General features: G+C 45.9%; 1 pseudogene across 1 annotated transcript in view; it reads left to right on the plus strand.

The window, feature by feature from the left end:
- The window catches only part of LOC309336376 (arylacetamide deacetylase-like 3), a 28884-nt pseudogene extending 10304 nt beyond the window's left edge, over nt 1–18580 (plus strand). The window contains exons 3-5 of the transcript XR_014161643.1: nt 11780–11997; nt 12602–12665; nt 17251–18580. The product of XR_014161643.1 is annotated as an arylacetamide deacetylase-like 3 (transcript). The remainder of the gene's footprint in view (nt 1–11779; nt 11998–12601; nt 12666–17250) is intronic.
- The last annotated feature ends 4396 nt before the right edge of the window (nt 18581–22976 follow it).

Below are 22976 nucleotides of genomic sequence, written 5' to 3' on the forward strand. Positions count from 1 at the left end.
CATTGAAGGCAGCTATGCATTAAACACATGGAGAGATACACACACTTATATGAAAGTGAATATGAGGAATCCCAGTTGCTTTCCCCTTAATAACATAAAACATCCACGTCAATCTTAGGCTTCAATTGAACTGTCATAAGTGGCATTACAGTGGTACCTCTGGTTATGAACTTAATTTGTTCTGGAGGTCTGTTCTTAATCTGAAACTGTTCTTAACCTGAGGTACAACTTTAGCTTATGGGGCCTCCCGCTGCCACCGCACCACCAGTGCACAATTTCTGTTCTCATCTTGAGGTAAAGTTCTTAACCCGAGTTAGTATTTCTGGGTTAGCGGAGTCTGTAACCTGAAGTGTTTGTAACCCGAGGTGTTTGTAACCCGAGGTACCACTGTATTGGCCTATCCTTGCAGCGCCATCTCTTACAATTCCTCCCTCACGCCCAACAAACACAAAATGGATTCTAGTCTATGAAAACTTCTGTCCAATCCAATTTCTCAGTCTTTTTAAGGTGCTGCAAGACTCTTGTGCCGTGTTTCTTAATGCTTCTCAAAGCAGGCATATCATTGCCCTGAGGCAGTCATATGCTAGAGCGATTAGCATCATAAATACCTAGAGATGCAGAGTCTCAGGAATTCCTATCTGTTTGTGACTCTATAAAACGCCCATCGAGGGTGTGGATGGACGGACAGGAATGGCCTAGTTATCTCTTCCTGCATATGACCTTCCAGTGGAAGCACTTGTGTTCCAACCCTAGATCTCCCATGGCCTCCAGCAAGTTGCACTCACTCCCCTTTTTGGGGGTGGGGTGTGTGTGTCTGTTTCAGCTTTGCCTTTTTGTGGTGGAAAGTCCAGCTCTAAGGATTGAGTTCATCCATTTGCTTCGACCTTTTCTTCTCTCACACAAGATGGTTATCTTCTGCTCAAGAAATGGAATGTGGGAGCCAGAGCAGAACATGGACGGTACAGTGGTACCTCGGGTTACAGACGCTTCAGGTTACATACGCTTCAGGTTACAGACTCCGCTAAGCCAGAAATAGTACCCCGGGTTAAGAACTTTGCTTCAGGATGAGAACAGAAATCAGGCTCTGGCGGTGCGGCAGCAGCAGGAGGCCCCATTAGCTAAAGTGGTGTTTCAGGTTAAGAACAGTTTCAGGTTAAGAACGGACCTCCAGAATGAATTATGTTCTTAACCCAAGGTACCACTGTATTTCATTTTGCTGCAGCACTGTGTACTCACCACTTCCTTTGGAGGAGACCCACGGTGGGCTGTTGCTGCTGCTGCTGCTGCTGTTGCTGTTGTTGAGTTTTTGCAATATTTGCTTTATTCAGGTAAGCGGTTGTACAAGAGAGCAGACCCAACATTGGGTACCCAGAGAGAAGCATCTGCACCCAATCAACCTGAATGTTGGAAGGTTTAGACAAAAAGACGGCCTCGGCCCAGTATACCTGAAGGAGCGTCTCCACCCCCATCGTTCTGCCTGGACACTGAGGTCCAGCACCAAGGGCCTTCTGGTGGTTCCCTCACTGTGAGAAGCAAAGCTACAGGGAACCAGGCAGAGGGCCTTCTCAGTAGTGGCACCTGCCCTGTAGAACGCCCTCCCATCAGATGTCAGAGATAAACAACTACCTGACATTTAGAAGACATCTGAAGGCAGCCCTATTTAGGGAAGTTTTTAATGTGTGACATTTTAATGTATTTTTAATCTTTGTTAGAAGCCGCCCAGAGTGGACGGGGTACAAATAAATTATTATTATTATTATTATTATTATTATTATTATTATCACAGTGCATCGTTGGATTATGGATTATGGATTATGGAACTCACTGCCACAAGAGGCTGATTGCCACCCAACTGGATCTTGTTTCTTTCTGGGGTGAAGGGTTATTAATATCACATAGTACAAAGAAAAAAGGTTTTTTCCTCCACCCCCCCCCTTCATTCCAAACATACAGTCTCTTAATGGTGATTCATCAGAAGATTTACTTATCCGTCCATCACTCCCGGTCACAGAGATCCATTAATCAGCAGTCTTATCTCTCGAGCGTTACTTGATGTATGTGCTTCAGCTTCATTCCAATCATATGTTTCCAATTATAATTCCGAGCTGAAGCTAACCAGCACGCGCTGATTGGAATCGGTGTCAGGAAGAGCTGACCGCATCGAGGGCTCATGCCAAGTGACCGGCACCCCCAGACCTCGAATCTGGGGGTGCATTGTGGACACTGCTGGCAAGGCAGCCCCCCCATCTCCTTGGGGGGGGGGTAGGAAGACTGCATACTTCCCATAGCAGCCTCTTAATTACCTCGTATGGGTCAGAGAGATGTTATTGTCGGCCGTCTTCCAATGCGCCACCTGGTGGCCCCCCCCCGAACCACCGACTTTCTGATCCGCAAGTCATAGGCTCTGTGGTTTAACCCACAGTGCCACCCGCGTCCCTAGGCTCTACCAAATTTCATAGTGTCCCTCTTTGCCAGGTCTCACCAGATTCTATCTTGTTTCTGCTCCAGAATACACATGTACCCTCCCAAGATTTGCCCTTCTCTACCTGCCTGGCCGCACCCACTGACTATCAGAAGGGTGGGGCAATACTTTAAAAACTTGCAACCCTCTCTGCTCTGGATGTAGCAAGAGTAGATCTACTTTCAGCCATCAAGTGCCAGAAGTTACACGATTCTAGTTTGAAAGCGCTGCACAAAAAGAGAGTGGTCCTGCTCCCACCGAAGCCAATGGCAAAATATATATACTTTTCATACAATATCTGAGTCTTCGTCTTTTGGTTTGTTTTTTCAAAACCACAGAATGTGGATTGGCAACATTATAAGACTTGGGAGGGTTATTATAGATGCTCTTTTATTAATGTGAATGCGGTCAGATTGTTTCTTTGGAGGTGCAGACGGAGGGAGATTTATTAAAAGCAGCCTCTGGGCAACTACCAGAGATTAAGAAAAATGTAGCTAACTACCTGTTATGTCAAGTTTCATTTTCCAGATCAAAATTCACTGTGTCAGCGGGTTTCCTTTGTTGTTAATTGAAAAGAAAGAGGAAAAAAACCAACCACACAAACACGCACAGAGAGAACTTTGTATCCACTGGAGAACTTCACAAGACTAGCTCACAAGATTTATATTTACTAAATGGCTGTTATTTTCTACTTAAAACAGAGCTTCAGATAAAAGGCAGAGGCACTTAGATAATGGTGAGCCAAGGCGTTTGATGATGTTGTTCCCATGATTTCTGTACACCAATCCAGACACACTGGATGGCTCATGCAAAACGGATGAAAGCGACAACCATGTAATACAAATTATTATGGGCACAATCTAGCCAAAGGTACGCTCATTTAACTTTTAAAAGCTCCAATATACAGGCTTCTGTTGTAGCACACACAGCATAACTAAACATCCAATGTCTACCCAGAGATGGCTGAGGGCAGATTTTCTTCATTGCAGGGGGTTGGACTAAATGACCCTTGGGATCTCTTCCAACTCTTGATTCTATGATTCTACCATCTTTACACCTGCGCAGGTGTTGATTGCCGCACTCTTTGCTTTCTGAAAGGACTGCAGAAGGACCGTCTCTGGTTCACATGCTTATGGACGGCTGTGCTTTGACCCTTTAAATAACTCATTGCCAAACCCACCAATTGAACAATTTGGATCTGAAATCCTCCATCAAACGAATCTTTCTGAAGAACTGCATAAGTCCTGCTAGGCATCTTCCTTTGTGATCTTGTTGTCGCCGCTGCTGCCCTTTCAGATTGCACCGCTGCCCACAGGAGTTCCACGTCAACCTGACTGTAAACCCTGGGATTGTGAAGAAGGAGAAGGAGAAGGAGAAGGAGAAGGAGAAGGAGAAGGAGAAGGAGGAGGAGGAGGAGGAGGAGGAGGAGGAGGAGGAGGAGGAGGAGAAGAAGAAGAAGAAGAAGAAGAAGAAGAAGAAGAAGAAGAGGAAGAAGAAGAAGAAGAAGAAGAAGAAGAAGAAGAAGAAGAAGAAGAAGAAGAAGAAGAAGAAGAAGAAGAATTTATTATTTATACCCCGCCCATCTGGCTGGGTTTCCCCAGCCACTCTAGGCGGCTTTCAACAGAATATTAAAAAACAATAGTCTATTAAACATTAAAAGCTTTCCTACGCAGGGCTGCATTCAGATGTCTTCTAAAAGTCTGGTAGTTGTTTTTCTCTTGGACATCTGGTGGGAGGGCATTCCACAGGGCGGGTGCCACTACTGAGAATGCCCTTTGCCTGGTTCCTTATAACTTGGCTTCTCTCAGTGAGGGAACCGCCAGAAGGCCCTCAGCGCTGGACCTCAGTGTCCGGGCAGAATGATGGGGGTGGAGACGCTCCATCAGGTATACTGGACCCAAGCCGTTGAGGGCTTTAAAAGTCAGCACCAACACTTGAATTGCGCTCGGAAACGTACTGGGAGCCAATGTAGGTCTTTCAGGACCGGTGTTATATGGTCTCAGTGGCCACTCCCAGACACTAGTCTAGCTGCCACATTCTGGATTAGTTGTAGTTTCCGGGTCACCTTCAAAGGTAGCCCCACATAGAGCGCATTGCAGTTGTCCAAGCGAGAGATAACTAGAGCATGCACCACTCTGGCAAGACAGTCTGCGGGCAGGTAGGGTTTCAGCCTGCATACCAGATGGAGCTGGTAGACAGCTGCCCTGGACACAGAATTGACCTGTGCCTCCATGCACAGCTGTGAGTCCAAAATGACTTCCAGGCTGTGCACCTGGTCCTTCAGGGACACAGTTACCCCATTCAGGACCAGGGAGTCCTCCACACCTGCCTACCTCCTGTCTGCCAAAAACAGTACTTCTGTCTTGTCAGGATTCAGCGTCAATCTGTTAACCACCATCCATCCTCCAACCGCCTCCAGACACTGACACAGGACCTTCACCACCTTCACCGGTTCTGATTTATCATCCACATACTGATGAACACCCAGCCCAAACCCCCTGATTATCTCTCCCAGCGGCTGCATGTAGATGTTGAAAAGCTTGGGGGAGAGGACAGAGCCCTGAGGCACCCCACAAGTGAGATCCTAGGGGTCTGAACACTCATCCCTCCTCCCACTTTCTGAACAGAGCCCAGGAGGAAGGAGCGGAACCACTGTATAACAGTGCTCCCAGCTCCCAGCCGCTCTAGACGGTCCAGAAGGATGTTATGGTCGATGGTATCAAAAGCCACTGAGAGATCCAGCAGAACTAGGAAACAGCTCTCACCTTTGTCCCTAGCCCGCCGGAGATCATCAACCAGTGTGACCAAGGCAGTTTCAGTCCTATGATGAGGCCTGAATCCTGACTGGAAAGGATCCAAATGGACATAATCCAGCAGGACATAATCCAGTTTTACAATTTACATTTATATTCAAATAATAGCCATAATCATACACATATGATCCCCTGAATCCTTGCATTTCCCTCCACCCCTCAATGGGTTCCATTGCCAATCTGTTTTCAATTGCCCCTTACAATATTCTCCATCTTTTCTGAAAATTCCCTTTTTAAACATTGTACTTGTTACATTACAAGTGTTATTACAATCCTGCCAAAGTTTTTAGTTGTTTACGGTGTTCTTCAAGGTCACTTATAAATTTCCCCTATTCCTCATTAAAATTTCTATGTTCCTGGTTTCTAATCTTACCGGTCATTTTCGCCATTTCAGCGTAGTCCATCATCTTTATCAGCCACTCTGGTCGGGACTTTATCTTCTTTCCATCTCTGGACCAGAAGTATCCACACTGCTGTCGTCGCATACATAAATAATCTCTTCTTTTCCTTAGCCTATTGGAAGGTACGGAATAGGACATCCCTATTTTCATCAGAGAAATATTAGAGGGTATGGAGAGGGTATGCAATTGCCGAGCCAAGGAGATAAGTAACTATACAACCTTTAGAAGACATCTGAAGGCAGCCCTGTATAGGGAATTTTTCTTTTAATGTTTACTGTTTTATTATGTTTTTATATATGTTGGACGCCATCCGGAGTGGATGCCGGTGGCGCTGTGGGTTAAACCACAGAGCCTAGGACTTGCTGATCAGAAGGTCGGTGGTTCGAATCCCTGTGACGGGGTGAGCTCCCGTTGCTTGGTCCCTGCTCCTGCCAACCTAGCAGTTCAAAAGCACGTCAAAGTGCAAGTAGATAAATAGGTACTGCTCCTGCGGGAAAGTGAATGGCGTTTCCGTGCACTGCTTTGGTTTGCCAGAAGCGGCTTAGTCATGCTGGCCACATGACCCAGAAGCTCATAAAGCAAGATGAGCGCCGCAACCCCAGAGTCGTCCACGACTGGACCTAATGGTCAGGGGTCCCTTTACCTTTATGTTTTTATATATGTTGGACGCCATCCAGAGTGGCTGGAGGCAGACTTGCTTTTGCAAGCATGAGGTCTAGAAACCTGCGATGCCTGCCAGTTAATAAGCGGTGCATAAACTATGAATGTTCATGGTGAGCAATACACTCTGCTATATAATGACATGAGGAGACTAAGTCTCCTCTCTAAGAAATAACACAGCTTTCCTTCAGCTTCCCAGTCTGCACGGTTGCCAGCCACCCAGTGTCAAGCCTTACCTCAGCTCAGTTCTTTTTTCCTTTCTCTTGCCTCTATGTAAACTGAGAGAACTCTGAAGCATGAGTTATCCAGATTCTGGAAATACTTGGAAAATACCAGTTTTTCAGAGTCTTGGCTCCATGCCATGTTTTTCTGGGAGGCTCTCCAGGTAGCAGAAAATAGCAAAGCCTAAAAAAGCAGGGGGTGGGGGGTGGAACAGAGGAATTGGGGAGGGGGACAATATAAAATTAAGCTTTCTTTTCTAAAATATTTTTTATTTGATTTTACAAGTATAAAATTATAGCAATACAACCGTACACATCCACATTTGTAGATTCCTCCGGATCTCTGGACTTCCCAGCTTCCCCTCCATGGGTCCTATTGTTAACCTCTTCAACTGCATATTATTCAACAGTCCATACTTTATATCACTGCATTTTCTCCATAATATTTGCTACATTACGAGTGCTATTGCAATCCTGCTAATGTTTTCATCTGGTCTCCAAGATAAATTTCCCCATTCTTTGTTAAGGTTTTGGTCCTCTTGGTTCCTGCTTTCTGGTAAGTCTTGCCATTTCGGCATAATCCAACAGTTTAGTTTGCCATTCTTCTCTCTCTTGTCTTCTTTCCATCTCTGGGCTAGCAACATCCGTGCGGCTGTCGCCGCATACATAAAAAGTCTTTTCTGCTTAAAATTCAAGCATTCTTAAGCGAAAGCTTGGATTTGCCTGAGGAAATCGACAGAACCGGGCATCCTCCTGCTAGAACGTAGCCAATTCAAAAGTGCAGAACCAGGGCCCCTCCTGATTGGCCAGCATCCTTTCGCAGATGCATTCCACGCCATGTCATGGACGCAATAAAAGTTCATCAGTGGTGGGTTTATGCTGGACCGTCCAAACTTCATTCCACCCAATCATTTGTTCTGTGATGCTTCCCCAATGTTACAGCATTGGTTGCTGCAGCAAGGGTACCGCATTTTGGCTGTTGCAGTGCAGACCCTGGTCATCAAGTCTGAGCTTCCGCAGCTGCCAGCACCTGCCATTAAAAAAAAAGGTAAAGGGCCCCTGGACGGATAAGTCCAGTCAAAGGCGACTACGGGGTTGTGGCGCTCATCTCGCTTTCAGGCCGAGGGAGCCGGCGTTTGCCCACAGACAGCTTTCCAGTTCATGTGGCCAGCATGACTAAACTGCTTCTGGACACCATGACGGAAACCAGAGCACACAGAAACGCCATTTACCTTCCTGCCACAATAGTACCTGTTTATCTACTTGCAATTTGTACTTGTAAAAACAAATTTAAAAATATTACACACACAAACAAAAATGGTTTCTTGCCCTAATCTGATTAGCCATCAGAGGCCTTGGAAATTCCATGTACAGTGGTGCCTCGCAAGACGAAATTAATCCGTTCCGTGAGGCTCTTCGTATAGCGGTTTTTTCGTCTTGCGAAGCAAGCCCACTGACAGCTTAGCGGATTAGCGCTATTAGCGGTTTAGCGGCTTTTAGCGGATCAGCTGATAAGCGGCTTAGTGGCTTAGGAAAAAGGGGGGAGGGGGGAAAACCCGCAGGAACTCGCAAGACATTTCGTCTTGCGAAGCAAGCCCATAGGGAAATTCGTTTTGCGAAGCGCCTCCAAAACGGAAAACCCTTTCGTCTAGCGGGTTTTCCGTCTTGCGAGGCGTTCATCTTGCGGGGCACCACTGTACCTCTTCCCTCTAGCGGAGGGGCTGGGCAAATTCACACACCTCGAGATGCACCTCCAAAAGGACATCTTGCAGTTTCTGAAGGAATTACTAAACTGCTTCTTCTCAATTGAAAGATATGTGGGTTGGCCGAGGTTTTGTTCTCTTCCACATGGCGCAGAGTGTTCTCGTACAAAAGAGAACAATCTACACCGTGTGCAAGAGAACATCATTGCTAAACCACAAGAGCCACGTAGCATCGCGTAAGGCACAGTCACCACTTCTGTGCTTCCGAGTTTAAGGGAAATGGCATTGGTGGAACTCTGTGGATGCTGATATTATATGTGACCATTTCTATTCATTCCTTGCTGTTTGCATGGGGAGTTTATTATCGCCTTACCAGGACCCACCTGCCTCGAGGAATAAGCTGTCGTGCAATATTACTCCTTGCCGATTTCGTAGTGGGATATGTACTTGTACTGGTAAGTTTCTTTATATATATGTCACGGGATTGAAGTCACACCCTCTACAAATAATAATAATAATAATAATAATAATATTTTTACCCCGCTCATCTGGCTGGGTTTCCCGAGACACTCTGGGAGGCTTCCAGCAAAATATAAAACCATAATAAAACAATCAAACATTAAAAACTTCCCAGTACAGAGCTGCCTTCAGATGTCTTCTGAAATCTGTGTACAGTGGTACCTCAGGTTAAGTACTTAATTCGTTCCGGAGGTCCGTACTTAACCTGAAACTGTACTTAACCTGAAGCACCACTTTAGCTAATGGGGCCTCCTGCTGCCGCCGCGCCACCGAAGCACGATTTCTGTTCTCATCCTGAAGCCAAGTTCTTAACCTGAAGCACTATTTCTGGGTTAGCGGAGTCTGTAACCTGAAGTGTATATAACCTGAAGCGTATGTAACCTGAGGTACCACTGTAGTTCCTTATCTCCTTGACATCTGACGAGAGGGCGTTCCACATCTGAAATATTTTGGTTTACAGAAATGGCAAGTAACAGGCAACATGATAGACATTTATAAAATTATGCATAACATAGAGAAAAGTTTTCTTCCCTCCATCATGACAGCAGACCTTGTGGACATCAAGTGAAGTTGCATGTTGGAAGGTTCAGGGCGGATAAAGGGAAGTACCGTATTTTTCCGTGTATAAGACGATGCTTTTTGCTAAAAAAAATTAGGCAAAAATTGGGTGTCATCTTCTACACAAATAGTGAATGCAGAGGGGGGACGTGCAACCAATGGCAGCAGCAAGTAGGAGATTGGCAGCGTCGATTGGGCGGGTGATTGGAGGCTGTGGCAAGGCAGGCAGGTGATTGACAGCTGCGGCAAGTGGGTGGGTGGGCTGTTGGTGGCGTCGAGCGGGCAGACAATTGGCGGCTGCGGCGAGGTGTGCGATCGGCAGTGGCTGTGGCAAACGATTGGCAGTGGTGGGCAGGCAGGTGAGCGATTGGTGGAAGTGACCACCCCCACCCCCATCCCAAAAGCTAAACAACTTAATTTCTTAATTTGGGGTTAAAAATATAAGGATGGGGGCGTCTTATACACGGAAAAATACGATATGTCTTCACACAGGACATATTCAAACTATGGAAGTCACTCTCACCAGAGGCAGTGATGGCTGCCAAGTTGAATAGCTTCCGAAGGCGATTAGGCAAATTCACGGAGGAGAAAGCTATGGATGTCTGCTAGGTTCCATGACTCTGCTCTGCCTCCACAACTGGAGGCCACAATGCTTCTGAATACCAGTTGCTGGAAGCGGAGAGGGCTCCTGTGCTCAGATCCTGCATGGCAGTTTCCCACAGGAACTGTGAGAACAGGCTGCTGGACTAGATGGGCCATTGGCCAGGTCCAACAGGCTCTTTTTACATTCTTATGTACACACACACACACACACACACACACACACACACAAATATATTCATATATTCAAGCCACCCCAATCTCTGAGTGGTAAATGAAAGGATATAGCACAATTCAAAGTGTTGGTGCTGACCTTTAAAGCCCTAAATGGCCTCGGTCCAATATACCTGAAGGAGCGTCTGCACCCCCATCGTTCAGCTCGGACACTGAGGTCCAGCGCCGAGGGCCTTCTGGTGGTTCCCTCGCTGCGAGAAGTGAGGTTACAGGGAACCAGGCAGAGGGCCTTCTCGGGAGTGGCTCCCACCCTGTGGAACACCCTCCCACCAGATGTCAAAGAGAAAAACAACTACCAGACTTTTAGAAGACATCTGAAGGCAGCCCTGTTTAGGGAAGCTTTTAATGTTTAATAGGTTATTGTATTTTAGTGTTCTGTTGGAAGCCACCTAGAATGGCTGGGGAAACCCAGCCAGGTGGCCGGGGTATAAATAATAAATTGTTGTTGTTGTTGTTGTTGTCATTGAGTGCAGACCCTCCAAGGGTCCCTATGTTCCAAGGACAGTCCCAGATTCACAGAAGCCGTCCCGGTTTCTGATTTGATCCCAGAATGTCCTGCTTTTCCTTAGGATGTCCCTATTTTCACTGGGGGAAAAGCCATCTGGTGGCAGAACTGTATTGGGAAGATTTTTTTATAATGTTCAATGTTTTCTTATGTTTTTATATATGTTGGAAGTCATCCAGAGTGGCTGGGGCAACCCAGTCAGACGAGTGGGGTATAAATAATAAAGTTGTTGTTGTTAAATAGGACATCCCTATTTTCATCGGAGAAATGTTGAAAGGTATGACAGTGTAGTTTCCTCACATGCAGTGGTATGACAGTGTAGTTTCCTCACATACAGTGGTACCTCGGGTTAAGTACTTAATTCGTTCCGGAGGTCCGTACTTAACCTGAAACTGTTCTTAACCTGAAGCACCACTTTAGCTAATGGGGCCTCCCACTGCCGCGAGCACGATTTCTGTTCTCATCCTGAAGCCAAGTTCTTAACCTGAAGCACTATTTCTGGGTTAGCGGAGTCTGTAACCTGAAGCGTATGTAACCTGAAGCGTATGTAACCCGAGGTACCACTGTATATGCAAATATGGGAGTGGCCGCCAAGACCATATAGCATTGGTCCTGAAATACCTACATTGGCTCCCAGTACATTTCTGAGCACAATTCAAAGCCCTAAACAGCCTTGGCCCTGTATACCTGAAGGAGCGTCTCCACCCCCATTGTTCAGCTAGGAAACTGAGGTCCAGCTCCAAAGGTCTTCTGGCGGTTCCCTGACTGCGATAAGTGAAGCTATAGGGAACCAGGCAGAGGGCCTTCTCAGTAGTGGTGCCCACCCTGTGGAACGCCTTCCCATCAGATGTCAAGGATATAAACAAATATCTGACTTTTACAAGACATCTGAAGGCATCTTAGGGAAATTTTTAATGTTTGATGTTTTATTGTGTTTTTTATATTCTGTTGGGAGCCAACTCAGAGTGGCTGGGGAAACTCAGCCAGATGGGCAGGGTATAAATAATTTTAAAATTATTATTATTATTATTATTATTATTATTATTATTACAAAACTATCAAAGGCTGAGGGCTGATAAAGTCTGAATATTTTGGTTTAAACAGGGAGTGCTTCTGGAAAAACTGGGCATTTGCCATAGGTATATCATCTGGAGGGCTGTGTACAAGGCAATGCCACCAATAAAGGACTCCCAAGTTGATCATAAAGGACCTGGTTTTCGATGAGGTGCCAGTGAGGGTGTACTGGCCCAAGACATCACATGCTGGGAACAGGAGAGGAATCATCTATCTTCATGGAGGCGCTGGACTCTTTGGAAGCATCCGTAAGTTCTTTGAAATAGTTTCAAAATGGTTCACGATATCATGTGAAGAGAATTTGGGGTGGTACTTTCATGTAAAGTTCCTGGGAGTGGTTTGTACTTCTCCTGTAGGCAGTTTAAGTTTAGTGTCAGGGTCAAGGGAAAAAATCCTTAAAATATCAAAGAAGGTTTATTTCTGATTCGTGCCTCAAAGGACTTCTATGAAAGGGCTTCCAGAGGTGATTGGAAATAACTGGAAAGAAGCCCAGAAATGTGGGTGGAAGTTTGGTTCTGTTCTGATTTTTACCCATTGACACTGCTCTGTTACTGATCAGTAAAATCCACATAATGGTTTTCAGCTGGCGGTGCCCCATTGACAAAGAGTTCAATCCAACTCAGCTTTTCCCAGATGAGAACCATGAAAAGTCGCTGTTTTCTACAATCAGGTGTCATATACACCTCATGACATAAAAATAGATAAATAAGCAGATTGAAATGAGTCCTATCTCTTGATTTTTGACAGATTTACTTTCAGTAGGACTAGCACTGCACCCAACTCACAATGATTCCAATGTGAATGACCAGGAAAAAAATTATAATGGGTGGGGGGGCTTGTGCTTTCTTCCAGGAGCCTCTGAAAGGGTTTGTCGTTCCATTGCCCACCTAAGTGATTCAGTAGTTGTGAGTGTCGGGTAAGTGGCTTCACTCTCATTGTATCAGAAAGAATGTGTAATGCCCCCCAGCTTCTACCTTTCTGAAGACCTAAACCCATAATAATAATAATAATAATAATAATAATAATAATAATAATAATAGATTTTTTTATTTATATGCTCCCCTTCTGACTGGGTTGCCCCAGGGACTCTGGGCGGCTCCCAACAAAACACAGTAAAAATACAATACAGTCATACCTCTTGTTACGTTTGGTTCAGGTTACATTCTTTTAAGATACATCCCGCAGCGACTCAGAAGTAATGGAATGGGTTACTTCCGGGTTTTGTCGCTCGAGCATGCACAGATGCTCAAAATGACATCACACACATGCACAGAAGCGGCGAATCGTGACCCCCGCACGCGCAGACGCGGGTTGTGTTCTGCTCAGGGTGCGAACGGGGCTCCGGAATGGATCCCGTTCGCAACCAGAGGTACCACTGTATAACATCACCCACTAAAAATTTCCCTAAACAGGGCTGCCTTCAGATGTCTGTTAAAAATCACATAGCTATTTATCTCCTTGACATCTGCTGGGAGGGTGTTCCACAGGGGGCCCTCTGCTGGTTCCCTGTAATTTCTCCTCTCGCAATGAGGGAACCACCAGAAGGCCGTTGGAGCTGGATCTTTGTGTCCAGGCTGGACGATGGGAGTGTAGATGCTCCCTACAGGGGCCAAAGCCGTTTAGGGCTTTAAAGGTCAACACCAACACTTTGAATTGTGCTCAATTAACGTACTGGGAACCAATGTAGTTCTTTTAGGACTACAGTGTTACATTGTCCCGGTGGCTGCCCCCCGTCACCAGTCTAGCTGCCACATTCTGGATTAGTTGCCATTTCCAAGTCACCTTCAAAGGTAGCCCCACATAGAGCGCATTGCAGTAGTCCAAGCGGGAAATAACCAGAGCAGGTACCACCAACCTGGTGAGACAATGTGCTGGCAGGTAGGGTGTCAGTTGGTGTACCAAATGGAGCTCGTAAACCTCTACCCTGGACACAGACCTGACCTGCGCCTCTATGGACAGCTGTGAGTTCAAAAAGACTCCCAGGCTGCACACCTGGTCCTTTAGGGGCACACTTTCTCCATTCAGGACCAGGGAGTCCCCCACACCTGCCTGCGTCCTGTCCCCCAAAAACAGACGACTTCTTCTTCTACTTCTTCTTCTACTTCTTCTTTTTCTACTACTTCTTCTTCTTCTTCTTCTTCTCCTCCTCCTCCTCCTCCTCCTCCTCCTCCTCCTCCTCCTCCTCCTCCTCCTCCTCCTTTGGCGATCACTCGTAGCCGAGTAAGATTGTCTTCTATGAACAGGGTCTTAACAGTGAGTCCGTAAATGACTATAGAGGCCAATTCTGGATCCACACGTCCTTCCACAGTGGAGACATAGGTTTCCAGGCCAGAGATAATCACGGTGAGGGTTTGCCAAGCGTGCCTTCCTCTTAGCGCATTTCTCTCCCTCTATTCCTGAGTGTCTTCAAAGCCCATGACACTTTTGGTAAAGGCTGTTCTCCAATTGGAGCGCTCACAATTGGAGCGCCCAGAAACAGTACTTCTGTCTTGTTGGTATTCAACTTCAATCCATTAACCACCATCCAGCACGATAAAGTTTTAAACATGGCGATTTTGCCAGCATTTGGAATGGGTGATCATTTTTGCATTTAAATTTTTATGGCTGGGGCCCAAATCCACTTGACTTTGAACATAATAATAAGTGTGCTGGATCCAGCCAAGGGTGACCTATTCAGCCTCCTGTTCCCACAGTGGCACACCAGATGCCCCAATGGGAAACGCACAAGCAGGACCTGAACAGAAGAGGCCTCTCCCTAGCTGCAATTTCCAGAAATATTATATATATATATATATATATATATGCAGGTTTTGGTGTCCTCGGGTGTCTTCCCGTGTAAAAGTTGGGGTGTCTAGGCGACGTTTCGACGAGGTCTCACTCGTCATCTTCAGGCTGGTGCTTTCGGCTTCTTGTTACTGGAACAGAGCAGGATCTCAGTGTTTGAGTTCCTATAAATACTGTAGAGGGGGTGTGGTGTATAGCCTCCAATGTTCTGGGCAGAGAGGAAGTTCCCAGGCTAGTGTGCCTTTTCTTCTAGTGGCACTACAGATAAAATTAGCAAAATCCTCCATAAACACAATATCAAAACAGCCTTTTGCACCAACCAAAAAATAGCCAATATCCTCAGAAACCCCAAGGATAAAATCCAGTTGGAAAACCAAGGGATCTATGAAATACCCTGCAAAGTCTGCCCAGCCACGTACATTGGACAAACAAACAGACGAATAAATGCACGTATCGCAGAACACAAGAATGCCGTCAAAAAAGAAGAAAAAACTTCCTCTCTTTTCCAACACATGAAAGAAACAGGACACGAAATTAATTTTGCAGATTCCAAATTGCTCTTTAACACGGAACATCACCACAAGAGAATAATCATGGAAGCCATCGAGATAGAGAAACACCCTCACAACATGAACAAGCGTGACGACACATCCCGCTTGCCAGACATCTGGAAATTAGCCCTCCCCACAAAAACTGACACCAGATCCAGAGGCACACAGAACGCCAACACCAATCAACCACACCAGACCCAAACCCAGACCCTCTCCACAGATGAATTACAGACACCATCCAGTAGCCAATCCATGGTGGCACCTCCGGATGCTGCACCCCCCTGCAATCCCTACACAGATCTGGCTGACACAAGCCACAAAACCACAGCTCGCCCCTATACACGAAGCCAAGCCAGAGCACAACTAAGTACAGTACAGCCATCTTCTCATGAAAACTCTTCACAAAGTTCAAGAGGTCAAGACACAAAGACTTTAGCAACTAATCCACACCTAATGACCCACCTAAGTGGTACTCAGGATATCACTCAAGAAATCACTCAAGATATCTCTCAAGTAATTAAGGAACAAAAGAAGAAAAGGCACACTAGCCTGGGAACTTCCTCTCTGCCCAGAACATTGGAGGCTATACACCACACCCCCTCTACAGTATTTATAGGAACTCAAACACTGAGATCCTGCTCTGTTCCAGTAACAAGAAGCCGAAAGCACCAGCCTGAAGATGACGAGTGAGACCTCGTCGAAACGTCGCCTAGACACCCCAACTTTTACACGGGAAGACACCCGAGGACACCAAAACCTGAATTCCTGTACCCGTGAAAATCTACGAAAGCAAATATATATATATATATATATATATATATATACACACACACACACACACACACACACACACACACACACATATACATACCCTACCCATCTGGCTGGGTTTCCCCGCCACTCTGGGTGGCTCCCAACAGAATATTAAAAACATGATAAAACAATAAAAGCTTCCCTAAACAGGGCTGCCTTCAGATGTCTTCTAAAAGTCAGGTAGTTGTTTATTTCCTTGACATCTGGTGGGAGGGCGTTCCACAGGGAGGGCGCCACTCCCGAGAAGGCCCTCTGCCTGGTTCCCTGTAACCTCACTTCTCGCAGTGAGGGAACCACCAGAAGGCCCTCAGAGCTGGAGCTCAGTGTCCAGGCAGAATGATGGGGGTGGAGGTGCTCCTTCAGGTATACTGGGCCGAGGCCGTTTAGGGCTTTAAAGGTCAACACCACCAATTTGATTTGTGCTCAGAAACGTACTGGGAGCCAACTGGTATTCAGAAGCATTACTGCCTCTTCTAGGAGTCTTCCCAACCTGATCAGGAGAGCTGCAGTGGAGGGAGGACAGACAGACATCAAGTGCTGGGGATAATAACTTCATTGCTGCTCAGGTAGCTGGGGCGATTCTACAGGATCCTGCTGATGGAAAGGGAAAAACCAGAAGGAAGCAGCTGGAGGGTGGCGGAAGATGTGCGACTATGTGTATGAACCAGTCTATTTGTCCAAAAGGAAAGTTTGCATTTGCTTGCCATTTTTGTCTCAGGTCCCACTCACAGCTGTGGCCCCCAGAAGGTTACATAGAAAGGAATGTGGCCCGGGGGGGGGGGTTTTAAAAACATTCCCAACCCTTGCAGTATGCCATGCAGTAATCATAGAATCTGGAAGGGACCCAAGGGCCATCTAGTCCAATCCAATGCAGGAATCTCAGCCAAAGCAATAATAATAATAATAATAATAATAATAATAATAATAATAATAATAATAATTTATACCCCACCCATCTGGCTGGGCATCCCCAGCCACTCTGGGTGCCTTCCGACAAAATATTAAAATACAATAATGCATCAAACATTAAAAGCTTACCTAAACAGGGCTGCCTTCAGATGTCTTCTAAACGTTTGGTAGTTATTTTTCTATTTGACATCTGGTGGGAGGGTATTCCACAGATGGGTGCCACTACCAAGAAGGCCCTCTGCCTCGTTACCTGTAACTTGGCTTCTCACAGTGAGGGAACCGCCAGAAGGCCCTTGGTGCTGGACCTCAGTGTCCGGGCAGAACGATGGAGGTGGAGACGCTCCTTCAGGTATACTGGACTGAGGCCGTTTAGGGCATCCATGACAGATGGCCAAAATGGTCTGTATGTGATTGAATGTGGGCAACCTTTTGCTTTCTCTTTAGATTTCGTTTAGCTCCTGAGCATCCGTATCCAGTCCCATTCCTGGACTGCTGTACTGCTGCAATCCACTTTCTGAAGAACGCAAAGGAATATGGAGTGGACCCCAGCTGCATTGCCATTGTTGGGGAGAGTAGCGGGGTGACATTTGCCGCGGCCGTTTGTCAAGAGCTGGTGACCAGAGAGGACCTGCCAAGACTGCGAGGTCAGGTCCTGATCTACCCATTCCTACAGACAGGGGACTTTGATTTGCCCTCCTATCAGCAAAACCAAGCAGTCCCTCCCTTGTTCAGGAAACGAGCTGATCATTTTGGCTTGAGACATCTCACCGGGAAGGAGATCGATGTGGACGGAGTTATCAAAGGCTCCCATATCCCTTACGATTTGAGGGAGAAATACCGGAAATGGATCAACGTTGATTACATTCCAGAAGGATTCAAGGCTAGGGGTTACGTCCCTAAAGCACCTGCCCCGTTTGTAGAAGAACTTTATGAGCAAGTTAAAAGAGCTGGAGAGGCCATCTACGTCCCACTTCTAGCAGAGGATCACATAATCCGCCAACTCCCTGAGACTTTCATTCTAACCTGCGAGTATGATGTCCTCCGAGACGACGGGCTGTTGTACAAGAAGCGGTTAGAGGACAACGGGGTGCCAGTGACCTACCACAATCTTCCAGACGCAAGCCATGCAACCATGAGCTTTTACGGTATGGGGCCCCTTGAATTACCAAGCTCCAAGATATGTATGCAGCATGTAGTACAGTTCTTAAAAGGTTTATAGAAACAAAATGTATAAGATGAGAAATAACAAACGTTGGAAATGTAAAGAAAAGGAGGGGAACTTTTATTACATGTGGTGGACTTGTTGCAAGATGAAAAGCTTATTGGGAAATGATATATAACGAATTAAAGAAAATGTTTAAAAGTACAGTGGTACCTCGGGTTACATACGCTTCAGGTTAAAGACTCTGCTAACCCAGAAATATTACCTCGGGTTAAGAACTTTGCTTCGGGATGAGAACAGAAATCGTGCTCCGGCGGCGCGGCAGCAGCAGGAGGCCCCATTAGCTAAAGTGGTCTTCAGGTTAGGAACAGTTTCAGGTTAAGAACGGACCTCTGGAACAAACTACGTACTTAACCCGAGGTACCACTGTACCTTTGTGGGGAAAAACAGAGGCATTTTTGTTAGGTATAGTAGGGGAAGAGATCCCAAAGAGAGATATAAAACTGTTTATTTTTGCGACAACTGCAGCAAGAACTCTTTTAGCCCCAAAATGGAAGCAACAGGAAAATCCATTGTTAGAAGAGTGGCAGACAAAAATGATGGACTATGCAGAATTGGGCAAAGCTGACTGGGAAAATCCGAAAGCATCGTAATCAAGCTTTCCAAAGAGACTGGAGTGAATTTGTTCAATACATGAAAGAGAATTGTAAACAAATAACAACACTAGCAGGGTTGTTGTAAGAAAACTTGCAATGTTAAAGATATGTATCTTTTTATCTTTATTTAAAAGTCTGCGATAAATAGAAGCAGTGAAAAGTAAATTGGAAAATGTATAAATGATATGAAGTAAAAAGGAATTAGGAAAACCACAAACTGGGAGGGAGGGAAGTCGAAGCTCAAGTGGGCAAATAAGTAGGGAATATAAAGGTAAAGGTACCCCTGCCGTACGGGCCAGTCGTGTCCGACTCTAGGGTTGCGTGCTCATCTCGCTCTAGAGGCCGTGAGCCGGCGCCATCCGAAGACACTTCCGGGTCACGTGGCCAGCGTGACGAAGCTGCAGCTGGCAAGCCAGCACCAGCGCAGCACACGGAAATGCCGTTTACCTTCCTGCTATAAAGCGGTACCTATTTATCTACTTGCACTTAAGAGTGCTTTCGAACTGCTAGGTCAGCAGGAGCTGGGACCGAAAGACGGGAGCTCACCCCGCCGCGGGGATTCAAACCGCCGACCTTCTAATCGGCAAGTCCTAGGCACTGAGGTTTTACCCACAGCGCCACCCGTGCTTGTGTTTAAATATGACAAAATGGAAACTTAATAAAAAATATTTTAAAAAATAAATAAATAAAAGGCTTAGAGAAATGAATGAGCTTCTTTGTCTTCCAATGGCAGCCTTCCCTTTCTGTGGGGGAGTATTCCCCCTGCCCGATTGTCCCAATCCTAAAGTAAGAAGGAAAACTCAGATCCAGAATTCTACGCAGTCTGATTTATTGAGCAATAAGCTAAACTGAGCTAAGCCCCTGGGAGTGATATGAACTCATTTAAGGACACCAGCGTTAGACAGGATTAAAGCGAAACCCAAGGGTGAGGATATATTTACCCTCCCCCACAGCTGATAGGCTGAGCAGCCAGATCTAGTGCTTTTGGGGGGGGACGCAGGGGTACACATACCCCTAAACATTTTGTGAATCTAACGAGAGAAGACATTTTTTTTTAAAAAAAAAGTTTCTTCTCTAGCACGGTGAATTGTCAGTTCCGTTGCTACCCCCAATGGGGGCCTCATTTCCTGTCACGGTGTTTCCTGAGTCTCAGGCGGAAGCAGGCGCTTAATGTGTGAAGTAGGAATTTGAACCTAGCACGGTGATTGGTCAGTTTCGGTGTTGCCACCTCCGATGGTGGCTTCATTTCCTTTCCCAGTGATTTTCTTGATTCAAAATGAGAGTACCCCTAAACATTTTTAAGAGAGAGAAAAAAGCACTGACCGGATCCCTTCAGATGCAGGATGGACTCCTGCAAATTTGCTATAGTTTCTGGAAAATTCAGGGCACTTGGAGGGTTTGCAAGGAATGAGACACTCTAGCTAGTCCAGGGAGGGAGTTCCAGAGTCTGGGAGCAGCCACCGAGATAATCATGAATGTATGATAGAAAGGATACGCAGAGGGGCCCATAGGCCTCTCCCATGACTGTATAACCTCAGAAATGCACATGTTTATTTGATAGAAGCCCTGCGACCAAATATCCATGTACATGGAAATCTAGTTTGTGCTAGCCTTCTGCTTTGGGGGGGGGGGAATTTTCCACGGGATGATTTTTAAAAAGCAATCCCTGCCCACATGCAGCCTGAATACTATGAGATACACAGCTGCAAGTCTGAATCAGCCTTCAATTAATTACACACCTCATGTTTAATTCCCCAGCATCCTTTGATACCTAAGCACTACCTGCTTTGTAAAGTCCTGCAAATCATTTCCCTTTGATTTGGGGCACTATCTTTTTCCATCTTTCATACACGGATATGTCCTTGTTATTTCAATTAAGACTAGGAGAAAGAATTGGAGGTGCTCATAGTTTCAAGCATATAAATCTAGGGCAGCTGTGGTTCAAGTCACCAAAACATGGAAATAGAGTTTCCTACAAACCGATCCTCTTCTCTGAGGCCAGCTCAGTGGCTGTGATGAGTCACCGATTCAAAAACGATTTCAAAATGATGGCAGCATTAATTTCCAGAATCGGTAAATCATAGGATGCATTGATGCACTTTTCTGTTACATCCCACCTTTCATCTAAGTCAGGATTGTGCCCTAGTTTTGAGGATTGTGCCCTAGGTCACATGACCATGCTGAACAGGGTTTGGAACGGATAAAAGTCTCTCACTGCGTCCCACCATGCGCCTGAATTTTGTCAGTCTGTTCCACGCAGCAGTCTAGCAAGGATACAATTAATGAGGAAGGATGATAGTTACAAACATTTCCACTTTTAAATTAATTTGTTTCACTTTCTGTATGTGTGTGTGTGTGTGTGTGTGTGTGTGTGTACACACACACATACTTGAAGCTATGTGCAAATTAAAAGCAACTGAGGGGGGGGAGGGTAAAATTAAAACGGAGCATAATACCAAAGCTACACCTTAGCAGCACGATTTTTTCCCCAATAAATAACATTATCGGTCAATATACCTTGTGGCAGAAGAGAAGCAGAAAGATTGTCAGCTGAGCCCCCTTGGGCCGTCGGTTTCAATGAGTAGAAACCACCGAAGACAAACCCCAAGAATGAAAGCAGATTGTGGGATACCCTGATTTTCCAGGGACAGTCCCAGAATTATGAAAGCCAGGCCAGCTTCTGATTTGATCCCAGAATGTCCCTATTTCCCCCGCCAGCACTGCGAGCTCAGGGAGGAGAATGAGCCGGCGCTTGTCGCGAGCAACGGCAGCAGCAGCAGCTGCTGTGAAGGAGCATCCCGTTGCCTCTCCATGGCTGCTGCCACTGGCCTCCGCCCTTGGGCAGCTCATAGCGACTGCTAGAGGATAGGCAAGGAGGAACAGAATCTGCCGCCACCAAGGCCCAGCCTCGCATGATGCACTGGCTCCAGGGCCATCTTTAGTGTTAAGTTGTGGGTGAACATATCAGACGACACAGCGATTCTTCAAACAGCTCTTCTTTATTCACATTCCAGAACAGAACTGAACTGAAGTCAGCCTGCATATATAGAGCTCCAGTACAACGTAACTGTAACAATTTTCTAAAACTATCCAATCACTGAACCTCACTTTCAATCCCTTATTTGCATAACTATCTACAGTATCCCCCTGCTGGCCCAGGGTGAGAACTTCAGTACATAACATTTAGTACATGTGGCGCCGGGGTGCAAAGATCCGCCCAGCACCCCTAAAGTTGGTGAGCTTTTAAGGAGGGAAACAGCGAAAACCGCTAACATGAAAAAATAAAAAGCGGCAGCGATAACTCCGCCTTTCCGGTTTTGCGATCATGCGGAAATGAAAGACACCGCTAGGGGGCGCCGCCAGATACGTTGATTCGGCAGCTCTTCCACAAAAGAGAACGGAAATGACCCATCGACCATCATCACGGTTAAAAGCTTAGGAGGCTTCAGCGGCGGCCACCCCCCAGAATTCAACGCCCAAGTGCACCCCCGGGTAAAGACGGCTCTGGCTGGCTCAGAGGGGCAGGCAGATGGCAGCACCACCCTGGATGGTAAGAAGGGGGGAGGAGAGCAGAGCACTATGGGTCTTGATTTTTAAATAAAAAATGCTTTGTGCGTCTGTGTCTAATCTTTCCCCCTTTCTAAAATGTATTTATTGGCTTGTGTTTTCCTTCTTGCAAATCTACCATAGAATAGAATAGAATAGAATAGAATAGAATAGAATAGAATAGAATAGAATAGAATAGAATCGGTTTTCTCAGGACAGTGGAGGGTGTGTGTGCTATGTCCCATTGGTCTTGTAGTGCCTTTTTCTGATAGGAAATGCTATGCAGTGGGAGGGTCACAAAAAATGGGGAGTTAAGAATTGTTCATTGGAGGGAGGATTGAGAAATGTCCCTACTTTCATCTAAGGAATGTTGCAGGTCTGGATCACGTCTGACTTTAACCCTGATGCAATGCTGTCTGAACTACAGCTAGGAGATTGGGAGTACTCCATAGAACCTTGTGCTCATCATCACCCCTCTTCCCTTCCACAATGGCTTCCCCTCCTCTCACAACCCTGGCCCTCCAGCCTTCAGGTTTCTGTATCAGTGTTTTGTTTTGTTGTTTTCCCCCCCAATAATATTTATTGAGTTTCATGCAAACACATTACTTCACTAAAACAAAAATAAGAACAATAATAATAAAAGAAAAGGGGGGTGGGGGAAATAAAATAATACAAACCTAACAGATAATAACCAAGAATACAACCACATACACAAGTCCAATGAGACTTAATTAGTTAGTTAAGCTTCCAACTTCATAAACATATTACTTGACTTCCTCTAATCTCTTCCATCTGAATTTCCATGT

This window comes from Podarcis erhardii (assembly GCF_964252035.2).
Source record: "Podarcis erhardii genome assembly, chromosome: 2".
In the NCBI taxonomy this organism is placed as follows: domain Eukaryota; kingdom Metazoa; phylum Chordata; class Lepidosauria; order Squamata; family Lacertidae; genus Podarcis; species Podarcis erhardii.